This window comes from Lycorma delicatula, chromosome 6, assembly GCF_047948215.1.
Source record: "Lycorma delicatula isolate Av1 chromosome 6, ASM4794821v1, whole genome shotgun sequence".
Taxonomy (NCBI): domain Eukaryota; kingdom Metazoa; phylum Arthropoda; class Insecta; order Hemiptera; family Fulgoridae; genus Lycorma; species Lycorma delicatula.
Window position 1 is genome coordinate 75,903,963 of NC_134460.1, and position 24,690 is coordinate 75,928,652.

Below are 24,690 nucleotides of genomic sequence, written 5' to 3' on the forward strand. Positions count from 1 at the left end.
AAAATAAATTTTTTAAAGATTAGGAATCAATTACTAACTCTTAATTTGATGTACGAAACATTTTTTATTGTTTGATGTTTTTGTGTGTTTTAATCTTTGTAATTATAGTAAAATAGAGATAAAAAACGTAAAAAGTAAAAAAAATAAAGAATAATAATGTAGTTTTTCAATTGTTCTATTATTATCCAATTAATAATTATCACTAATTGTTGCACTAACTGAGGAATTGAAAATGTATAATACTATTTTTTAAGTTTTTTGAACTCCATTATGTTATTATTTTTTAAGTTTATTTTAATTTAGATACTTTAATTTTTTTTTTAAATATATAAAATATATAAATTATTTGTATAATCCATTTTCAAGTAACGGAAAAATCTTGATCCCAAAAACAGATAGTGTGAGGTACCTAGGACTGCACCTAGATTGGCGTTTGACCTGGAAGTTTCACGTGAGTTTGAAAAGAAAAAACTGAACGCGAAGTATAGGGAGTTCCAGAAACCTGCTTCAAAAAGACACAATCCAATTTCCTGCTACACAGAACTGCGGACGTACTTTTATTTCCAGTATAAAAGTTTTGCCACAATTAAAACCTGGGAGATCGCTCTGTATCATGTATGAATGTTGCAGAAGAATTGTATTGAGGGAACTTCTTTCAACAATTTCACTTAACTCGATCTGAGCAATGTAAGCACCTTCAGAATTTATCTGCTCAAACTTAACCGTGTAATAAATTAAAATACAACTCATCAGCTTTCAACTAACATTCAGTGACGACCGAGTGCTTGCAATCTTCTGCAATTTACACAAATAAAAGCCTCAGATTTTTTAGAACACTCTTCACGCTTGCTTGACACTCGTCGGCATAACGCGCACAAAGTGAAGCATATTGACTGAAGTTTGCCTTATGATCAAATCTACAATACTTAAAACATCTCTGAACATCAATGTACTCCTTGACTCTACAAGAAGAGAAATACACGAACAATCTACCCTCAGCGATAAAGTTGTTAAACAGACTAGGCCCAACTTCAAATACCGTGATATCTTTAGGCATCTCTTGCATCGTTTTGAACAATAATTTGTATTTTGACTTGAATGTCGCCTCATCCAAGTCAGTGTTTTGCTCCCGTTTGAGAGACACAACCTCTTCCTAGGACAGGCGATGATCCATATCATAGACAATGACTTGAGACCTCCTTTTATCTTTCTGATGCACCTTGGCCAACGTTTTACTAACGATAGATTCTGAAATAACTCTATCTCCTTTTAATCCGCTACGACAACCAGACCATTCCTATATCCTTTATGATCCTAATTCTCAAATTTGACTTCTTGCCCCGAAGAGCAGTCTGAAATTCCTGTCAAATTTCTTCAGTTGTTTTTGTGGAGCCCTTCTTCTTGTTTAGGAAGATGACCTTTGGCTGCTTGCGGGCTCAGCTGGCCTCCCCTTGCCTTTAAGCATCTCGGCGTAACATTACCGCTCCCCTCTAATAGGCACAGGCGCTGGTAACGAGACAGAAAGTGCCTCTTTGACTTAGGTTGGCTTAGTGGCTAGCGCCTCAAGTCCATTTGCTAAAGCTGAAAACAATGCCTTAAGCAATGCAGAAGCGCTTCGAAAGCCTTCAAAAGATCCCAACAACAACTGTTCAGATTGAACATCAAATTGTGCTAATAGAGGGACAGAACTACCACCCCTGCCTTAACAAAATCACTATTCAGACAAATTTTTGGTACCCGGGTTGACCTACCTGCCTGACTAGCTTGGCTTGGCTTTTGTAATCGGAGGAGAAGACAGAAACAACCTCCACTATCTCAACGAACTCTTCATTTCTAATCCACCTGGATTTTCCCTTAGATTCTCCAGACTCTACAATCAACATCTTCGCCAATACTAAATAAATAAGACAAGCTAAGCTAAGTTATCTACTTACTCGCTGATATCTACTACTTTTTTGGGCAAACCCACAAATATTCTCAACCCCAATTTCATTGACTTAAAATTTTGAAAATTTCAGTGGTTTCATCGTATTAAAGATAAATTTACTCTTAGGCCTCTATACTAGAGATAAAAAATTCAAAATTGTAAAAACTGCCGTTCCCCTTTTTAATTTTATCCTAATTTTAACGCGATCTTTGCCCCGTAGGTAGAATATTTTTTACCCGTTTTCGGAGAATTCATGTTGAGCCAGTCTGGAGATATTTATTAAAAATAAGCCAATGGAATACATCTTCCGGAATATTTAGGCAAATATCGTAGTTTCAAGAACACACAATCCAAAAAACACCTTAAAAAAAGAATTGTATAATTTTCCGGAAGATGTATTCCATTGGCTTATTTTTAATAAATATCTCTAGACTGGCTCAACATGAATTCTCCGAAAACGGGTAAAAAAGATTCTATCTATGGGGCAAAGATCGAATTAAAATTTGGATAAAATTAAAAAAGGAGAACGGCAATTTTCACAATTTTGATTTTTTAGTTTAGTATAGAGGCCTAAGAGTAAATTTATCTTTAATACGATGAAACCACTGAAATGTTCAAACTTTTAAGGCGTTCTTTGGATTGCGTGTTCTTGAAACTTCGACATTTGATAAATTTCTATACCCAAATTTTTGGCTTATCGCTATATTTATCCTTTATAAATGTGGTGCTGCATCAGCGATGGAGGTATAAGTTAGAGATTAACAAACAGATGATCGCGGTTAAGTATAAGTAAGAAAATTATGAAAATTACTATTCTCTGAAATTTTTCGAATAAGCAAAACATTAGAACGATTTTTTTAATCATTAATTATATTTTCTGACAGATTCATTGTTATTTCTTTTTAAACTAAATGTCTAGAATTAAATTAATAATACTGATAATATTAATAATAAAACTTTAATAACAAAAATAACATTGACAAACTAAGTTATAGACGTGTCAGTTCAAAGGAATATTTTAAGGTATTAAATTATTGTGGCTGATTTTGCCGCAATGCGGGAGTTCCTTCTTGTTTGATAAATACAAAGTTTTAATGATAATTTTCACAATTATTCTTATCGCGCTAACTCTTAAAATAGAAACTTTTTAATCAGATCATTGCATTTACGCATTAAATTATATTTGAGAATAATATTGATAGAAAAAACGTTTTGGTATGTAGATTTTAATCCTAAATTTGTTGGACCCACGTAAAACGCCAAGCAAATTAAATTAACTTTGAGACTTTAATAAAAACTATAATGAAACTGCAGAAAAAGCGTATTAATGAACCAATAGAATCAACAGTTTTTATAATCTTTTTCTATCGTTTTATATTTTAAGGAATATATTTGTAAACGATTTAAGGATAATCTTATGTTTAAATTTATTTCAATAACAGTTAAATAAAGCTCTTTGTTAGTAATTTTGAAAGACTATTTAGAAATTTGGACTTTTTCCATATCAATTATAATTCAAAACATCTTTAATAAATAAATTAAAGATGTATTGTAAGATTTTTTGTATTCAAGGCATTCCAAATACATAATTACTGATATCAATGACGTTAAAATTTTTTATTACCCGATTTATTATTTATAAAGTTACTTAACATAAAATTTAAACATCATCTTTAAATTACTTCATATAATACAAAACCTGAGAGGTAATTAAGGTATTACGCAAAATGCTTTTGCATAACCATGTCTGTCATTGTCATTTTACTCATAATTTTTTGAAATTGAAATTTGTTTACCTCATTTTTGATTGTCGTAATTAAGAAAATGTATTCATTCATCCTACTGATTAATTTTGGCCGATCATTACACTGGTGTTCGATTTAAAAGAGACCCCTATAACTCAGTAGTTTATACTAAATACATATTTTTGTTAAAATATGTGAGTAAAATAATTTGGAAGATGTTGGTACGGTTGGAGCTGGAGTGGGGAGGACTGTTTAAAGCCTGCGCATTTGAATATTGCCAGTCTATGTAGAGCATTGGTTTCTGAACAAGGTTACGTAATCGTACGTTGATTTTGTTAAAATACGGTTAACTGCTGAAGAACGTGTATTCATAATGGAACCTTAATTAGAAACAAAATCTCATGTCGTGCGTGTCGGTGAAGAACAGGGAGAAATTTGAAAAGGAAGCGCCAGTGAAAAATGTTATTCAGATGTTAGTTAAAAAATTTTGTGAAACAGTTTTGGTGTTAGACCAGAAACGTGTCCGACACAGGTCAGTTCTAAAGATTCAGGTCGTACAGGACATTAAAGCGGCAGTAACCGCTTCTTGTAAATCTTTGTGAAAACTAAGGCGGGAAAAGAACGTTTCACAAGTTCAGGCTATACTGCAGTGAGAAGAATGCTTAAATGTTATACGTATTGAATGCAGGTTTTCCATGAGCTAACTTAATTCTGGTAATGCTTAAAGAATTCACTGCTGTCAATGGTTCAAGAACTTCATTAAAGACAACACTGGCATTTTACACCAAGTGTTTTTCACAGATAAAGCGTGGTTTCACCTTGGAGGGTTTGTTAATAACCCTCCAAGGTTTACTACCGAACCTGGTTTAATGAAACCGCACATTTTCTTTGAATCTCCCCTACACCCACAAAAAAATAAGCGTACGGTTTTAAGGTGACGAATAATTGGCCTTCGTTTTAAAAAAAAAAAAACTGTGAATGCTGCCGTCTACCAAGAAATTATCTAACAGTTCATAGCTTTAACTACAAGAGGATGAGCGTTGCAACAGGTCAACGCCATTTACCGTACAGCTGGCTCTACTTCGGTGATGCTACAGGAGTTTTTCAATGGAAGAATCATTTCTAAAGAACTGTGGCCACCAAAATCCCCTGATCTGACTAGTTCGGACTTTTTTATGTGGGGTTGCTTAAAAGCAGTTGTTTATAGGAGCAATCAACACACCTCCAGCAATTGAAGACAAATATTATCGATGTCATCCAGAAAATAGACAGGGTACAGCTAACAAGAGTATCCAGGAACATGGAAAACGTGTTGACAAGTGCATAAAGTGCATAGAGTAGATGGACATCATTTTCAACACCCATAAATTATTATGTAAGTGTTTGACAATAAACTATTATTTACAGACTAAACTAAGTGATGGGATCTCTTTTAACATGAATACTTGGTACTTTCGTTTTTCAGCTATGCTACTGCAGAAACAATATAAATACAGTCGGAACAGAATAAATAATAGCAATAAATATATTTTCAAGTAAAAAAAAATTAGTTGTAATTTATCTATAAATGTTAAAAATCCGTAAAAAAATATTCCATTTTTTAACCATAACCAAAAAAAAATTATACGTTCGGAGGATTTTGCAAAAGATTAATATGATGTAAGAGAAATAAATTTTAAAAAATGTAGTTAAGAGTGAGATATTTAGATTTATTCATGTAGGATTATAATCACGATTTAAAAAGCTAGTAAAAGTGACATTAGTAGATTAAAAAAATCCAATTTTTAAGACTGGCTTTGTAAATAAACAAACACTGTGTATTCATGTTACCTTTTCATAACATTTACTTTACTTATACATATATTTGCCTGTAATAAAAAAACGAGTTTCATCAGCTGACACAATATTACAAAAAATAAATAAATAAATTACTATCGGTTTTTATGAAGCACCTACATCCTAACTTGTAAATATATTTTAAATACTTAAAAAGATTTCTGCTAGCAAAAATGTTTTTATTATTTTTTTATTTATTAAACAAAAATAAAGTGAAAACATTTAAGCAAGTGCTTTTTGAATATTGTCACTGCTGTGTGAAAGAGCTTTTTGACTTCATAAAAGCTAATGTCAGTAGAAGACGTTTGTTTGTTCATTTAACGTTTTCATACGGGTGTTTACAATTGGGTGTAGTACTGGCTGTTCTTTGTTCATTCATTACCTTTTAATTGTAGTCGTTAAGCGATGCAATATTACTTTAAAAAGTCGTATTTATTTTTCTTTGTTTATCACAATAATATATATTTAAAATACAACATTACTTTTTACAAACTTTGTCAATTTATTATTTTTTCAATTAAACATATGAAATAAATTAATATTATATTTTTTACATAATATTTCAGTATATATATATATATTTATATTTATCAATGTCATTCCTATTTCATCGAATTATAAAACATTCTATAAGCTCAAACATTTTTCAATTTTCATAAATATGTTTTCTGATATGTTCCTTTTCGGAATTATAGAAAAAAGTTTTCAAAAGTACAAAATTTAACATTTTTATAAACCGAAATATGTTCCATCAGAATAGCGCATCTATTAGGAATGTAATTAGAAACCGTTTGCAACTGAAAATTGTAATTAACTCATAAAAGTTATGCCATAAAAATAACTCATAAAGATTTTTTTTTGAAAATTGATCTTTTATTGTTTAAGAAATTAACAGTATAAGAAATTCTATACTGCGATTAAACATTGAGAAGTTTTACAACTGCAAAGTAATTAATATCTCCTGGTAGAATTTTTTTTTTTTAACACCTCCCAGGCAACCGGTCTTCGCCACCAATCATAACACGGTCACCTCAGATTGTCGTGGCAGCAGCCTCTGCCCTCACTATCTGGGTCCCTTTTGCAAGGGGCTCACCTATCGGGGTCCCGAGCCTCAACGGAACACGCTGACCTCCCTTCTGGATAGCGGACATATTCTTCTGCTGGAAGGCTACCCTTCCCGTCCCTAACTTACTGGCTCCCGTCACGTTTTTCACGTACCGGGAACTCCCCCGCGACCTTCTCACACCTTGAGGGTCCTTCATACCTTCATCGGGGAGCACCGACTCATTCACTCTTGCGTGTGAGCGGACCAGAACACCCTAGGCATGAAGGCTACCTTCCTTGTCCTGATTGTCACCACGTTTCAACTCCCCTTTTTTATTATAAAACCCCTTTTCCCCACATGCTGCTAGTGTGAACAGTTACCAGTTCACATTATCAATACACTTCCTCCCATTCCAACAGGATACCTGAGGTTTACCATATTGCTAGCACAAATTAATACAACGGTAAATACAAAATTGAACATGAAACATGACATTATGTCGTAAAATGACCAAGGATATTGGTCATACCCGGTGTTTTTACATAAAATAGCCACAGAACCTTGTAATAACAATCACATAACGATATGCCTCCGCCAAGACATTATTTCCCATGTTTTGCAAACACTGGCACACTACAACATTCAATAATATTACAAGAAAATTACAAATTGTAACAGAAATAGTACACGGTTATGAACTTCCAACAATTTCACACATGATTACAAATGGTAGAATTGTTAACATAGTAGAACATTACTAAGTGAACTTCATTAAAAACAAAAAAAATTAACCGTTTTTGATAAAATGATAGATTATTATTTAAAAAATTTAGATTATTTTTATACTTAAGGAGATCTATTATCTTAGTTGATTTGAATCGATTTAATTACTTTTAGGGAAGATCTATACGGTCATTCTCCTATGAGTTGGTGCCTACGCCTTTCTTTACCACGAAAAGAAACAAAGATTTTAAATTAAATAATTTAGAAAATTAATTAATTTCCTAATTGGTCCCTTTTAATATATTATTAATTATTAGAAATAATTAAAAAAAATTAAATTATATGAATAATACAAGTTAATAAATAGATAACTAGAATAACAAATCAAAATATTTATAACTATTCGTATTATTAAAAGATAATGCAAATATTACGTACATTTATATAAAAAAATTAAATTTACGATAACTTCTGGTTGTTAATCAAATAACCGATTACAACTAAAATAATTTTAACAACGATTTCCCTTTGTTATATTTCAAAAATTTAATTAACTAATTGAGTAGATTAATGATAGAATATTATACAAATTTTTTATTATAAAGCATTTTCGAACAATTTCCTAGAAATTATAAAATTATATTTGAAACGTGTTTAGTGTGACGTCATGTCTTAAGTGATACCTTGTCTAATTAAATACGCTCACAGTAAATAAGAATATTGCTTTCTTTACAGACAAGTACAAGTTTTAACTATTATAATTGTTATTATTATTTAAATAGTAACTATTGTTAGTGATTAAAAACAATTTTAATAACTACTCTTATTTAAGTTGGAACTATTTAATTAGAAAATTATTTGCTTCCATTGAACCTCCGGTATGCTTATTCTATGTTCAGATGTTATCCATTCAAGAAAATACTTAGGCAACTTACACCTCCATCATTCGCTTTGAATGATCAGACCACACAACTTCGTAGCGTACGGTAATATTTTTCTTACTCTTCTAGTAAATCTGCATGATCACCTGTATCTAAAAAAAAAAAAATATGAAGGGCAGGATTTCTCTAAGAGTTTCTCTTATAATTATTGCCCTTTAGTAAAAATCCTGGATTCTGTCCTTGTTCAGTTTAATCAGAAATAATCATGTAAATTTGAAAGGTTACTAAATTTTTCTTCAGGCATATTAAAAAAGGTTTCATGAAGGTTAAAAAAATTTAAATTATTTTTGCAAATAAGTTTGTATTTTTTTATTATTTTAAAGCTTTTGTCCTTATTAGATTGTTAATTATTTTTTCTAAAGTGAAAGATTAACTACAAAGAAATCTTAAATTCAATAACTTAAAATGATTTTTAAATTACAATAAGTAATTATTGTAATTTAGATATAAAATAACAAAGATTGAATAGTAAAACAAGGATTTTTTGCACGGTGTGTATATTTTACAAATAAATTTATTTATATATATATTTATATAAACACAAAAAAAATAATGCGAAATGTTTCTTTTTTTTACTCTAGGTAAGAAGAAAACATTTCAATAATAATAATCCTATTTAAAATCTTTAATATCTTTTTCGTCTTAATTGTTTAGTTACAAACATAATTTTTTTTTTTTGCTAAACGTTAATAATTCTTTTTCCGGTAACGTAAGCTTATAAAGTTACCATGACAGATGTTGAAATTTTAGCGTATATTTAATTAGACTACAAGTTCAAATTATACAGATTTTATTTAATTATTTTTTTTTCTTTAATTTCAGAGATACAGAATAAATAAAATTAAATTATAATTTTCTTTTTCTGTATGTTTAAGAAAATAAAATGCAGACATTTAATAAGGAAGTGAGAACAAATAATTCCGAAATTAAATTTATCTCTTTTTTCTGAAATATCACGATAAATTCTTTTCCGGCATATTCTGAAAATAAAATAAGTCTTTTATTTTTAAATTTAAGTAAACATTACAATCACGTCACTCATAAGACTTTAAAATGAGATTTTAATTTAAAATCCCAGTCCAAAAGTTACTGTTATTAAATTTCCCGAGAAATATATGGTTGGTATATGATTATAGCTTCAACTTCTTTGTAAAGAAAGTAACATTCTTATTTACTGTTAAGAGTATTTAATTAGAGAAGGTGTCATCTAAGACATGACGTCACACTACACACAATTCAAGTATATTTTTATAATTTTTAGGAAATGATTCGAAGAGTCTTTATGTTAAAAATTTTCATAATATTCTACAATTACTCTACTCAATTAGTTAATTGAATTTAAAAAAGTAAATCATTATTAAAATGGTCGGTAATTTAAATAATAACCACAAGTTATCGCAAATTTAAAATTTAAAAAAGAATAAAAAATGATAGTATTTGCATTATCTTTTAATAATACGAGTAATTAATTATACATATTTTGATTTGTTATCCTAGTTTGTTATTTATTAACTTTTATCATTCATATGAATTTAAAATTCTTAATTTATTTTTAGCAAATTATTTATTAAAAAAGAACTATGTTAATCGTTTATTGAAATAAAAATTATTTCCTCCCTCAATTATTATTTTTTTTTTTTGGAGAGGATGTCTGTTTAATTGATTTAAGATAAGATAAATTTTAAATCAACTTTACCTTTTCGACTGGGATTGCCTAAAACGATTATTCTTTTTCTGTTTTATAAATATTCGTTTATAAAAGTAGGAAGAAATACTCCTTTTGTAATGGTTCGTAAGTATTTTTTATTTTTATTATTATTATTTCTTCATTATCTAATTTTTCATTTATTTATTATTGTTATTATTATTTTTTTACATACCTGTTTCCTCTATATTGCTACTGATGATGAATAGAATTTGAAATGACCATCTGGTATTTGATTTAAAATACTGTCTAAACTGTCCGGTTTTTGGATATTTTTCGATTTCAGACTTTTTCAAATAAAAAGTGTATCTAAAACAACTGATACCACAAGATGTCTGATTTAAGGTTGTTAACCAAGAAAGGGGAGTTATAAAGGTGAGGAGTAAAAAAAGGGTAGTATCCTTCTGTTCAGACTCGCCTATCATTTCCTCCTTATTAATGTAAACAAGCTGCAGTTAACCGTCTCTTCTTCTTACTCAATAAAGGCATATAAATTTGTTATCCAGTTGGCTAGTTCACCGTCTGATTTATATAATACATTACTATTTATGAATTGTATTGTTAGTTTAAATCTAATCTTTATAAGTGTAAGTTAACTTTTAATAAGTACAAATATAATGTTCATTATTCTAATATATATATATTTAATCAAACAGTATGTATATAATTAACTAATAATATAGAGATAATTAAATACAGCTTATTATATTCTATATGCATAATAAAACATACATTTATAGACTAACAGTGAATTTATTTATAAATATAAACAAGCCGGTGACATATTTACAGAATAATTAGTAGTGCATTAAAGCATAATTATTCGATGGTACATATTCACCTTCATCCAATACTCTCTTTTAAGTTTTATATTTGCTGTAAAACAAAATAAAAATAAAGCAAACTATAATAATTCTTTAATGAAAAATAAAATTACGTATATTAAAAATGTATGCGGCATTATGATTTATAATGATTATGTCAGAAGTTAGAAAATTTTATTACAACAAAGAATTATTATTTGAACCGAGTAATTTTACACACACACACACACGTACGCATGCACGCGCGCGTTCACAAGAAGACAGTTATAGTAGAGATGAGATATACAACACTATCTTCAGCTTTTATTAATCTATAGAAAAATAACAAACCCTCTTTGATGTAGAATTAAAGACAGTAGGTATCGCCTTAAAATAGTAAATTGGAAAGTCTAACATCACAAAAATACAATTAAAATATCAGTTCAATTTTAAAACAGTTAAATTTTTTTTAATGTACATTTAACATTCAACATCTTCAATTTAACACCTAGAAACTTAAAAAAACAGTTGAAATACAATTATTTAGAACTATCGGCACGTAAGTTAGCACAAAAACTACTAGCATTTAGCAAACATTTGGCACGGTACTAGGTCGACTGAAAACATTATCAGTTTAATATACATGATATTTATAACCAAAAATACATGGGATGCTATTTAAAAACTAGTTTAGTTTTTAAAAAACTTATTAAAACTAGTTTAGTATCCTAATTAACATTATTATTTTAAAGTACTTTAAATAATTATTTTTGCTATTCACTTTATTGCTGTAGCTCGCTAATTCCGAAGTCGCTGTAGTCGGTAGATTCTAAAGAGATTTTGAATTCACATTTACCCCAAAATTGTTGATGTGTACATCATATAAATGTTCATCAACAAAGTATTTTTTTTCAACGTTGACAACATGCTCGCAGACATTACTCCACTCAGCTTCAGAAACTTAATGAAAATTCCTCTTCAGCTAACTTAAGAACGTCCGACATGTTAAAAGTTGTATTTCTTTTAGCTACTTACTCTTTCACTTGATTCCAAATCATTTCAATTAAACTTTTTGTGAACAATTATGTTCATAACTTTATGAACATAATTTTCGAAAATGTCATCTATTAGAAATTTCTTTTGATTTTCTTTGTGTAATTTTATAATAGACTATCATATAATTCAGTCTTTGTCATAGCAGGAGAACAGTTAAATTCGTTGTTCGGCTAACCATTTTATCATATCGCTTTTTAAAGAGTTAGACTTTGGCTGCTTTTGTAGCAGAACGTTATGTGTGATACGATGCGTTATCTAGTACTATGATCGACTGAAGTGGCAGGTTGGGAATACACTTTTTCCGTAACCATTTCGTGTACTTTTCGGAATCCATCGATTTTGATAATTTTTCTTATTTGACTCATACATAAGTAAAGCATTGTTAATGAATCCTTTATTACAGCCGGCATGAACAATTATTAATAGTGAGCCCTTTGATACTGGTATTTTCAGTCCCTCATGAAGGTTTGTTGCGTCTACCCACGATTTTGGTGTCGCATGACTACTGTGAATGTAGTTTTTGTCTGTGTATACAATCGGTCCTCCTTCTTCGCGAAACAGGGAAGTTTGTGTAGAAATTTCATTCTTTGGATTTTAATATCGTGCCGTTTTATTAGTATTTTCCGGTTGTCTTCTGTTTTATCCATCTAAATCCCATTTTACGTAATATTCTCCTTAAAGATCTTTCACTCCCTTTGATATTAATTTCATTTTCGCGGGATTTTTGCATAATTCTCATCACAGTAGGAACGCATATTTTGGTTACATAAAATTTATTTATTAAACTCCTCAGAGCGTCCGTGTCAAACGAATCTAAATTGCACACAGTTCTGGGGCGATTTACACGTTTTATCGGCGAAACGAACACGGATGGCTTCTCAGTTTCATTTGATTTCCCTTCTACTATAATTCTTCGGACCGTTCGTTTTGATACTTTTGACGCTTGAACAACCGTATTTAGCACTTCAATTATTCTCACTATTCCGGTTGCGGCCTTGTTTTGTAAAAAGAAGTTGTAAACATTGAATACAATTTCTCTCGCCAGACTATGAACCACTGTTCCTTTTCCTCCTAACTTGGGCATTTTAAAAGAAAATAACTGTATTGAAATATTATAAATTTAAATTACTGAATTTATGACAAATCCTTAAATGAAAACAATACAACAAATAGTAAAAATAAATCACAAACAGCTATTTACTTCATTACGTAAAAAATACACCGCAGTAAATGTTACAATAACCACTTCTAGAATATAATTACAAGCGATGTGTGATATATGATTCTTCACAGCACAATGATTAGAGTAGATTAAAAATAAGAAAATGAAATTCTTAGAATTGCGTGTTGTGTTTACAAAAATTCATAAATAGCACATAGTCATGTATGATTCTACTATTATTAGTTGTTATACAATAGGCAGCAGGCCTAGATCACAACATCAATATATAATTTAGAATAGAACTGAACAATTACATACGCTGCAGCAAGTTTATGAAACTTGTTTTTATATATTACCATACCACAAAAGACATATAGAAAATGACAATCTTTTTTGTTTGCTAACAGAGGCCACTGTATTCAAAATGCTAGTAAATAAGCTTTCATTCCCATGAATTATAAAATCCATTTTATAATTTTAATAAATTATAAAAAATTGATAAACTTTAAAAAATATGTATAAATTTTCCAAAGTTAAAAACATAATAATTTATAAACCGTAAATTTTAGTACTGTATAAATATATTTTTTTTAATTATTTGTAAATTTTTAATTTGAATTACAATTTTTAAAATTTATTATTACATGTTTTTTTTTTATTGTTGTTGCAGCAACATACCTATATAGCCATCGGCCAAAATTTTGAGTATCGGATTTTTTGAAATGTTGACCTCCTTTTCCTCTGGATTCCTTTTCCTTTTGGATTTTTTTGGATGTTGTTCAAGACCCCCCTATTTTCCTGGTGAGGAAGAATCCCATTTACGGACAGAGTGTTGGACTCGCTAACAGGTTCCGCAAGATCTTCTTAATGCGTGTATATATACCTGCACCTTCCAACTAAACCTTTCGGAAAATGAATGGACGTATATATGTATGATGACCTTATTTTTTACTAATTTTTTTTTTTTTTTTGTCTTCAGTCATTTGACTGGTTTGATGCAGCTCTCCAAGATTCCCTATCTAGTGCTAGTCGTTTCATTTCAGTATACCCTCTACATCCTACATCCCCAACAATTTGTTTTACATACTCCAAACGTGGCCTGCCTACACAATTTTTCCCTTCTACCTGTCCTTCCAATATTAAAGCGACTATTCCAGGATGCCTTAGTATGTGGCCTATAAGTCTGTCTCTTCTTTTAACTATATTCTTCCAAATGCTTCTTTCTTCATCTGTTTGCCGCAATACCTCTTCATTTGTCACTTTATCCACCCATCTGATTTTTAACATTCTCCTATAGCACCACATTTCAAAAGCTTCTAATCTTTTCTTCTCAGATACTCCGATTGTCCAAGTTTCACTTCCATATAAAGCGACACTCCAAACATACACTTTCAAAAATCTTTTCCTGACATTTAAATTCATTTTTGATGTAAACAAATTATATTTCTTACTGAAGGCTCGTTTAGCTTGTGCTATTCGGCATTTTATATCGCTCCTGCTTCGTCCATCTTTAGTAATTTTACTTCCCAAATAACAAAATTCTTCTACCTCCATAATCTTTTCTCCTCCTATTTTCACATTCAGTGGTCCATCTTTGTTATTTCTACTACATTTCATTACTTTTGTTTTGTTCTTGTTTATTTTCATGCGATAGTTCTTGCGTAGGACTTCATCTATGCCATTCATTGTTTCTTCTAAATCCTTTTTACTCTCGGCTAGAATTACTATATCATCAGCAAATCGTAGCATCTTTATCTTTTCACCTTGTACTGTTACTCCGAATCTAAATTGTTCTTTAATATCATTAACTGCTAGTTCCATGTAAAGATTAAAAAGTAACGGAGATAGGGAACATCCTTGTCGGACTCCCTTTCTTATTAGGGCTTCTTTCTTATGTTCTTCAATTGTTATTGTTGCTGTTTGGTTCCTGTACATGTTAGCAATTGTTCTTCTATCTCTGTATTTGAACCCTAATTTTTTTAAAATGCTGAACATTTTATTCCAATCTACGTTATCGAAAGCCTTTTCTAGGTCTATAAACGCCAAGTATGTTGGTTTGTTTTTCTTTAATCTTCCTTCTACTATTAATCTGAGGCCTAAAATTGCTTCCCTTGTCCCTATACTTTTCCTGAAACCAAATTGGTCTTCTCCTAACACTTCTTCCACTCTCCTCTCAATTCTTCTGTATAAAATTCTAGTTAAGATTTTTGATGCATGACTAGTTAAACTAATTGTTCTGTATTCTTCACATTTATCTGCCCCTGCTTTCTTTGGTATCATAACTATAACACTTTTTTTGAAGTCTGACGGAAATTCCCCTTTTTCATAAATATTACACACCAGTTTGTATAATCTATCAATCGCTTCCTCACCTGCACTGCGCAGTAATTCTACAGGTATTCCGTCTATTCCAGGAGCCTTTCTGCCATTTAAATCTTTTAATGCTCTCTTAAATTCAGATCTCAGTATTGTTTCTCCCATTTCATCCTCCTCAACTTCCTCTTCTTCCTCTATAACACCATTTTCTAATTCATTTCCTCCGTATAACTCTTCAATATATTCCACCCATCTATCGACTTTACCTTTCGTATTATATATTGGTGTACCATCTTTGTTTAACACATTATTAGATTTTAATTTATGTACCCCAAAATTTTCCTTAACTTTCCTGTATGCTCCGTCAATTTTACCAATGTTCATTTCTCTTTCCACTTCTGAACACTTTTCTTTAATCCACTCTTCTTTCGCCAGTTTGCATTTCCTATTTATAGCATTTCTTAATTGCCGATAGTTCCTTTTACTTTCTTCATCATTAGCATTCTTATATTTTCTACGTTCATCCATCAGCTGCAATATATCGTCTGAAACCCAAGGTTTTCTACCAGTTCTCTTTATTCCGCCTAAGTTTGCTTCAGCTGATTTAAGAATTTCCTTTTTAACATTTTCCCATTCTTCTTCTACATTTTCTACCATATCTTTTTTACTCAGACCTCTTGCGATGTCCTCCTCAAAAATCTTCTTTACCTCCTCTTCCTCAAGCTTCTCTAAATTCCACCGATTCATCTGACAACTTTTCTTCAGGTTTTTAAACCCCAATCTACATTTCATTATCACCAAATTATGGTCGCTATCAATGTCTGCTCCAGGGTAAGTTTTGCAGTCAACGAGTTGATTTCTAAATCTTTGCTTAACCATGATATAATCTATCTGATACCTTCCAGTATCGCCTGGCTTTTTCCAAGTGTATATTCTTCTATTATGATTTTTAAATTGGGTGTTGGCAATTACTAAATTATACTTCGTGCAAAATTCTATAAGTCGGTCCCCTCTTTCATTCCTTTTGCCCAGCCCATATTCACCCACTATATTTCCTTCCTTGCCTTTTCCAATGCTTGCATTCCAATCTCCAACTATTATTAAATTTTCATCTCCCTTTACGTGTTTAATTGCTTCATCAATCTCTTCGTATACACACTCTACCTCATCATCATCATGGGCGCTTGTAGGCATATAAACGTTAACAATCGTTGTCGGTTTAGGTTTTGATTTTATCCTTATTACAATGATTCTATCGCTATGCGTTTTGAAATACTCCACTCTCCTCCCTATCTTCTTGTTCATCACGAAACCTACTCCTGCCTGCCCATTATTTGACGCTGAGTTAATTACTCTAAAATCACCTGACCAAAAGTCGCCTTCCTCTTCCCACCGAACCTCACTAATTCCTACTATATCCACATTCACCCTATCCATTTCCCTTTTTAAATTTTCTAGCCTACCAACCTTTTTTAAGCTTCTAACATTCCACGCTCCGACTCGTAGAATGTTATTTTTTAATTTTCTGGTGACCCCTTCCTTAGTAGTCCCCACCCGGAGATCCGAACGGGGGACTATTTTACCTCCGGAATATTTTACCAAGGAAGGCGCCTCCATTGTTGCTATGTGAAAATGCAGAGAGCCACATTTTCTTGGAAAAAAAGCAGCTGTAGTTTTCCATTGCTTTCAGCTGCGCAGTACTCAGAGGACTGAGTGATGTTGATACGGCCGTTTAAGTCATTGTGACTCACGCCCCTAACAACTACTGAAAGAGCTGCTGCCCTCTTTCAGGAATCATTCCTTAGTCTGGCTCTCAACAGATACCTCTCCGATATGGTTGCACCTTCGGTCCAGCTACTCTGTATCCCTGAGCACTCAAGCCCCCTCACCAACGGCAAGGTCTCATGATTCATAGAGGAGGTTTTTTTACTAATATTTCCGAATAATTTCATTTTAAATTATTCGAAAAAGACTAAAAAATTGCTTATGGACCATTGATGGCATTAAATGGAAACATTAAAAAAGGGAGAAGTTTTCGCTTTATGAATTTTTTTAATTTCTATATAATGATCATAAAAAATTGAACGTACGATGAATATAATTATTTAAAAGCCCAAAGTTTTATGTCAAATTTAGTGATGGGAGAATATCAACATTATTTTTAAAACGTTTTGTCTCATATCTTGAACCTGTTCACCAAAGAAGAAATTGAAATTTGCCACAAATATTTTGTTACATATGTGTAGCCAACAATATGTACAAAATAAATAAGTTGAAATTTTTTTTTGGAAAATTATAAAATTACGGCAATTAAATTGCTTTGATTTGAAACGTGTTTAAAATAACACCGAACCATACGAGAACCAGAACAGAAATTTTTAGCGTAACGAAAAGGTCTATATCGTCCTGTCTTAATAACTCCCGAACTATTAGTTTCAGAGTCGTAAATGCAATGTCAATTTATTCCATACACGGTCAGCTCACCGATACGACTTTGAGTTTGCGTCACTGTCGAGGTTGGCGGGAAGGAGGCGCACCGCAGATCGGTCAAAACTGACGCTCTCGCTCATTTCCACTTGGTGTAGCTCACGTTTTAGACGTTAATTCGTGCGTTTTTGTTTAGAGTTTGTCGAAGTAGATCGATTTAAGTAATAATGAATGTATTTTGGACAATATTTATGTGCAAAAAATTAAAGTAAACATCTAAACAAATATAAAAATTCAATATTTCAGCTTCAGCCCGCGTAAAATCCAACGGGAAATATAGATTACACAAATCGTTGGAAAGGGGAGGTTATGGGCACAGGTACCCAAATGTCCGGTGCTGAGTAAGCGAGACTGTTTCGGGAGCGTCGCAAAGCTGGCACGGCGTGCTCAATGAACGACGCCGACGGTTCGAGCACCTCTACCGCTGCTTATTATGCCTTCTGTCTCTTCTTCTCATATCACAGACTGATGTTGAACAAAATTTTCGTCGAACATTAGTCGAAATAAATGTACCATTAAGTGTCTGTTTTTTGTTAAAATTAAATTTAGTTCGCAGTCAATGTCTTGTTTTTATTTCAATCCAGTCCACTAAAAATGACTCGGTGCCATATAGACCGACTAATTTATCTGTAGAATTGGCCAAATGAAGGAACTAAAATTTTCCGTTGGAGACTTTCAATTTTGTTCAAAAAATACGATTATGGCTCTCCTATTTAACTCTGCAGATAAGTTGGTCGGTCTGTATCTTGAAGGAACTTCATCCAAGGTATGTAACTTTTATGTTAAACAAACAGCCGTGCTCCTCGACATAGCTCCACCTGATTTTTTTTGTCGCTAATAGCCACGTAAATATTAGTTTATCGAATAAAATATTTAACCTTTTATTTTGAACAAAATTAGTCTTCATTTGTTCAAATCAGTAGATAAACAGCTAAGATACATTTGAGATTATTAAAATAGTTAGCAAAAATTATACGTTACACAAAACAGACACAAAATTGTCAGACTGCATTTTCACATTTTATTACTTTTCTTCTAATATCATTAAACAGATTTTATATTACAGCAGGAATTTTAATTTAAATGTTTCCTTATAACGGAAGCAGTTTTAATTTTTTTATGAAGATTGCTACATTTGGCGCCCTCTACCACTCCGCTAGAACTTCTAGGAACACTCTGTAGAAACCGATTTCTAAAATGCTTTACTAAATTCATTATCTAAAATTGACTTTTATTTCTATTTTATAAATTCATTTGATAAATTTTAAGTAATAATAATAATAATAATAATAATAATAATAATAATAATAATAATAATAATAATAATAATAATAATAATAATAATAATAATAGAGTCATTAATATGTGAAAACCCAATGGTTTATTTGAAATAAAAATCTGTCGAGGGTGAAGCTGGGAACGTTACCCAACCTTTTGCTGGCTTTTATTATTTTATGGTTTTTCATAACAGTCATAGGCACTTTGTTGAGAAACGTTGCTCTGAACCACTTTAACCTTTTATTACAGTTTTAATGCATTTTCTTTTTTATGATATTATGAGCGAGTCCTTTACCTTTAATTAAATATAGGTATATTTAATTAAACCACTTTATATCGATTTACTTTGTTTGGTAAAATTTTTTAATCGCAACAAAAATTACTTATTTTTGCAGGAAAAACACATTAATTCTTTATTAAAACATTCGACAAATTCCCTTTCAGCTTAAAATAACGAGTATTTATTTTGGACTCAGAAAGGTTCAAATAAGGGAGTTTATCGATGTGGTTTGGGGTATAGAAAGGGTTGAATTGTTGTTTTGATAGCAAGAAGAATGACGTTAGTAGAGAAGGGTTAGAGTCGACTGTGTGCGGTCGGTTTGTGCTGAGAATAGTGGTAGCGGTTTGCAATGGTGGTGGTAACTATGTTTGGTTATACCAGTTGATGACGGACCGTTCAGAGATGATGCATTGAGGGCTACCCGACTTGATGCAATCCATATATCTTTTCCTCTTCTCGTTTCACTATTTTTTATTTCCTTATCTTTGTCATCATCAACGTACTCTAACACTCACATTTTGTTGTGCATTACATTTTGCGTAAAATATTACGGTAATTTATTTTTGTAATATGTCATACGTGTATTTACTACGGATAACAATATTTAGACCTCTGCATTGTTTTTATATTTACAAATTTTTACGTAAAACTGACTTAATAAACTTTATGAAGTAACTTTCCGATTTATATTAAATTATTAAAATGTTATTTCGTTTTGTTACAATTAACTTAATTTATTATACTTCTTTTGCTGTTCTAATAACATTTTTGAAATATGACATCACGAAAGAGAAAATGTAGAAAAACGATTATCCAGCCTTTCATTACATTATTTCAATGGCACTCAAAATTTTTGTATTATATCTACAACAGAGAGATGACGTATTACCCTGACCTCTTGCTTCATTAAAGTGGGACTCTTGTAGACCCATCAAAAAAACATAAAGTACTGGAGAGTAATGGCTTTTTGAGCTATTTATTATTATAAAATAGTAATCATAAAATTAATATTAATAAAATTATAATGTGTATTAATAATTATTAATGACTAAAATAATAAAATCGTTTACTCTTTTCGTTCTTCTATTACTCAATTTTCATAAAATTATTACTTCAATTCTATTACTTTCAATTTTATTACGTCAAAAAACAGTAATAAAGTTAAACGTATTAAATTACATTTTTCTAAAGGACTTACTTAAGACTATGTTAGTTAATTTTTTTTTTTTCACTTTAGTATAATATCAGTTTATTGGACGATCAAGAGAATTCATCCTGAAACAAGTTACTTTGAGTTAGCTTTACGAGAATTCCGTCATCTGACAAGTCAATACCAGATTTTCGATGAAATTGTTGTACGCTTAATTAATGGTTATCATAGAATAAACCTTATGTAGGAACGGCTGGTTGAAACAAATGTTTAGACGGAATGAGAAGGTTGTAGAAGATTAACGTTTTATCCCGTTTCCCTCAACCCATAAAGATTGTCACTTCTGTGATGTTTTTATGTTGAGATTTTATACCGATTCTAGAGCCTTTGCAATATTTTTGTTCCAAAATAATGGGTGCTTTATCTTGAGGGTAAATCTATAAGATGATGAGTACAATTTTGAGTATCTATACGTACTCAGTAACAATAATAATCAACATCCTTCAATCCTCTAGTTACTGTTGCTCGCACATCATTTTATCGATCTTTTTCATTTCCATCTGCAAGTAATTTATATTTGTTACAGTTTATGCCAACTTCATCAACCATAAAATATATTTCTTTCTTCAGTTGACCTTTTTTTGCTTGATGAATTAATTCATCACGGAGATTTGACCGTGGGAATATGGATATGAAATTTTGAAGCGTATGAAAAATTCCATGCCTGATCGGGATCGTACACGGGACCACTGGATGAAAGGCTGGGAGGCTACCACGGAGATGGTGTTTTTAGATTTTTTATTTCAGAGAAAATAATCTGATCGAACTATAAATTCCTTTATCGATTTTCTGGCTTTGTTTTATCGGTGTAATGACTTTCAGCCTTTTTCTTCTAGAAGTAAATAGATTCTTTGTTCTTACATTTCATGATAATTCTCAATTTTTGCGAGGCAAGCCTTGATCACGTTGAAGTAGGCTTATTTACCTTTGAAAAATGATGATTGGCTAATTTCCAGTCAATAACATCATCATATCTCTCTCCTTTGTATCTTTTGCAGCTCTGATTGTCCTGGATTATGCTGCTCACACCTGTTAACAATCTTAGAGATGTAAAGGTGGCCGGCACACGTGTTGTGTAAACAAAACCCCAGAGAAAAAAGTCACAGGGTGTAAGGTCTGGGGAATGTGGAGGCCAACACAAAGTTCACTACCGTCATGACAGTACGCTCAATCCATTTCTTTGTTAGTTCCTTATTCTGTTCACGTCAGACATCTAAGTGAAAATGGGGTTGTGCCCATCCTCTGGAAAATTTGGATATCCTGTTCTAGTTGTGGATTTCTGTGAACTTCGTATGAAGCTCTCTCTCTCACTCACAATTTCCGCAGTTGCCTCGCTTACTGATGGAGGGCCGGTTGTCTTTCGCTTACAGAAGCATCCCGTTGCTTTAAAGTCTGAATATCACTTATGGAGGATACTGGATCCACTGATTACATCTTCACCAAACTTCCTTCCAAAATTACGGTACACATGATAACAGACTGGCATAAGTGAAAATTCAGCACACAAAGATCTCCCTGTCTTCGTTGTCAGCCATTTTCTCTTTTCACCATAGCGACAAAATCAATAACTTCACGACATTTGTACCAACCATTGAAAACTTCTATATTTCTTTGTTATGAAAACTTTTGAGTATCTGAGTTTTGTTAAACTGAGGTATTCAATTTTGATAGATTGTAATAAGTATTATTGTTAAATTATAATTATTTTATTTATAACTTGAATAATTATCTTTTTCCGTTTTTATTTTTGATATACACTTAACCATTTAGATATAGGTCTAAAGTCTATTCATTAATATTATTTGGTAGTGAACGCTTTATAAATAATTATGAGTTAATACCAAATTTTCGTGTTTTATAATTGTTTTATCTACCACATGGGAAAAAAATTATACCAAATAATTACACCAATTATACCAAATTTGTTGTTCAGTTAATTTTAAAAATTTCAGATTTAAAATTTGAACCATTTTTGAACATTTTAAAAATTTCGAATTTTTACTTTTAAAAATTCGACCAAATTACATTTACAGATGGTTTATCTAGTTATCAAGTTCATCATCCGAGGCTTCCGGTTGTTTTACCAGTAACCACAAAATCCCCTCGTTGAGTTACGGGCGCAACGCAGATTAAACTTAATGGTAGAGCTGCTACATTACTGCATCTCAGCTTGCGGGATTTAATTTTGGATGTCCTCCCTAGGGTCCTACCATTGGAAATAACATCTCCTTTTGCTTTAATAAAAAACAAGGGAATTTGAACTCAAAACGTATAATTTTCTTGACATAGAAAAAACATTTGACAGGATTAAAAAAGAATTACTTTGGAAAATTTTAATAGATAAAGGTTTGCTTTTACATTTTTTTAAAGTTGTAAAGAGTATGTACACGGTACTGCTGTGAAGATAATGGTAAATGGAAAATGTTTTTTTTAAATATGAATTTAGGAGTTTCAACAAGGGTGCCCTTTTTCACCTGTGTTATTTAATCTATTTTTTTGCGAACTGATTTGTCAATGGAAACAGCAATTGTCTCTCGGTATACTGCTTGAGAATATTAAGATTAATGTATTGTAGTTTACTGATGATCAGATTAGTTTAACTGAAAATGGAAAATGGTCTGTAATTTAGTATATTTATTTAAATTCACCAAGATAGCTGAAGATTTTATTTACAAATTGTCTGTTAAGAAATTGAAGATGAAGGCTTTTTTGATCAAAAATTGCATTAGAAAATGATGTTCATGAACAAGTTAGTTCTTTTAAATACTTTCGTTGTATCTATCTTATGATGGAGACAACGCCATTAAAATTAAAACTAATCTCTTTCGGTCAGTATATGGAACTAATAAGCGAAACCTTAATACTAGAATTGCTAATTGCCAGCTAAAATTTTATATGAATATGGCTATCCCAGTGCTTTTATTCGGTTACGAAACCTGGGTTTTAAAATTTAAAGATCTGAACGTATACAGGCTGCCGGGATGTCTTTCTTTGCGGAGTATCAAGGGCGTGTCATTAGAAACAAAGATGGCCGAAAAGATTTAAACACGGTTTCTATCCATGACAAGATTTTCAGAGAAAAATTGGCAGAGTATTTGTTAAGAAGGCAGGATGTTAGAATACTCCAACAAGTCTTAAACTACGCACCTTTTGGAAGAAGAACAAGAGGACATCCTAGGAAACCCTAGAGAGACAGAACATGTCTATGATCTAAGCCGAAGATGAAATTATGATGAAATTCAGCCAAGTTAATATTAGGTGAAACTAATTAAAATGTATAATTTGTAGGTATTGTTCTTTAAGATATAGGAGAATTAAGATTATTTGGATTTCAAATTTTTAATTGGATGGGGCCCGTTTCAGGAAGTGTAATTAAATGAATAAAATGAAAGACGAAATTTTCTAATTTTTCTCATGATAAAGTATAATAATTATAATCACACGATTAAAAAACTATTCTTATATATTTATGTAACAGAAATTACTTTTTAATCGTTACTTATCTTAATTTGGTAATTCACTCGTTTTTGGTATTTTTGTAAGCATCATTTTAATTCCTACGGATGAAAGAGATAATTCACAAAGAAAAAATATGTTATCATCAATGTAATTTATTTTTCTATTACTTTTATTCCTTTATCAGTATTTTATTTCAATAAAAAGAGGATGATTGTAAAGGATGAAAAAGTATTGAAACACAGATAATCCAATTATATTACACGGGATTCTTTCTAATCGCGTACGTATATTCTACATGCAATCATATTTAAATTGGATATCTTTACTGAAATTTTTAATACCCGAATTAAGTTACACCTGTTACATTGCCACTATTGATCAACAGATAAATTTTAATAGCTGATGTAAACATTTTCAGACGGGTTGAATGGAAATGAATAAAAATTACGTCGTGTTGAATTATTCAAGAAAAGCATTAACTCATCGATGCTTGTTCATCCCGATATAGAATTTAATCTTAAAATTTTATTCAGCCAAACAAACATTTTTTGTTAAAATTATTAAATATCAGTTATTTTCGTGTTTTTTCTTAAACCACTCAGGAATTTTTAATTCTTTAAAAAAATTCTGATGTAGACATCACATGACTAATACGATTCTAAATTATAATTTTCAGTTAATATTAAATAATCAGATGTTTCACCAAATCTATTACAT

At 31.0% G+C, this 24,690-nt stretch overlaps 1 protein-coding gene across 1 annotated transcript in view; it reads left to right on the plus strand.

The window, feature by feature from the left end:
• Window positions 1-24,690, plus strand: part of LOC142326682 (thrombospondin type-1 domain-containing protein 7A-like) — a 534,047-nt gene that overhangs the window by 332,653 nt on the left and 176,704 nt on the right. The gene's annotated exons all lie outside the window — the stretch shown is intronic.